This window comes from Ambystoma mexicanum, chromosome 12 (genome assembly GCF_040938575.1).
Source record: "Ambystoma mexicanum isolate Mex_15411 chromosome 12, UKY_AmexF1_1, whole genome shotgun sequence".
Taxonomy (NCBI): Eukaryota; Metazoa; Chordata; class Amphibia; order Caudata; family Ambystomatidae; genus Ambystoma; species Ambystoma mexicanum.
The window spans coordinates 985,555,195-985,556,227 of NC_090936.1; the positions used below are offsets into that span (position 1 = coordinate 985,555,195).

At 33.3% G+C, this 1,033-nt stretch overlaps 1 non-coding gene across 1 annotated transcript; it reads left to right on the plus strand.

Annotated features, from left to right (window-relative positions):
* Positions 1-649: 649 nt before the first annotated feature.
* LOC138514802 (U6 spliceosomal RNA) lies at positions 650-752 on the plus strand. The gene has a single exon (XR_011281951.1). It is a non-coding gene; the product is annotated as a U6 spliceosomal RNA (small nuclear RNA).
* Positions 753-1,033: the final 281 nt, after the last annotated feature.

Genomic DNA, 1,033 nt, shown 5'->3' on the forward strand with positions numbered 1-1,033 from the left:
AAAATAAAATAAAAATTAGCTTGACAAGGCAGAGTAAAATGTAGTGCTTCAAAGAAAAAATAAGTATTGTGATACATGGTTACATGGCAGTCTAGACTGCAATATTTTAACATTCAGAATAGCAACAGTAGTGCTACAAACCAGCAGAAGTATACTCAAAAAGTGTTACGTTCCTAGAGGCCTGTATTAGCCTTGTATTGCAAAGTTGCTACATAGCAAGAGAGCTCTACTATGTGTCACAAACACATAACGAAAAGTGTGTTACCTTTATTTATTTATTTTTTTATTTGTATAGCACCTAAACCCATGGGTATCAAGGCGCTTATTGGAAGGACAGATGAATGTTAAGGGAGAGGGGTGGGGGGGTAGGGAGAGGGAGGTTACATGGTACACGAAGTTGGTACATGACAAAAGACAGCTTAAAAATGATTACAAAGTTATCAGGACAGGTTAAGTGTCCGCTGTTGTCAAGACTACTGCAAGTCAGTTGAATAAGGCCGTTTTAAGTTGTTATAATTCATTGATTCATGTAATCATATTTTTATTGTATATGTTTATCACATTTTTAATTTAATTTTTTATTGAAGTGCATGTGGCTAAAAGATTAAACCTTTTGCACTATTTACACACATATTAATATTAAAAACAATTACTTCGGCAGCACATATACTAAAATTGGAACGATACAGAGAAGATTAGCATGGCCCCTGTGCAAGGATGACATGCAAATTCGTGAAGCGTTCCATATTTTAAAAAAAAAACAATTAAATATTAATGTCAGAAACAATCATACATTTTCCATTATATAAGAAAACAGTAATAAAAACACATTTTCCAATTTCCTTACTTCATCTAAGCGAAAAACCATTAATATATCTACAATTAGATACAATTATTAAAAAGGAATTAGCCATTTTTGTGGTTCGTCCTTCCAAAAACACAATATTAGGGGGCAAAAAATGACAAGTTCATACATTCATCATAAGGTGGGTGCATACATTCATCATAAGGTGCTAGAGTGCCATGTCTCTGC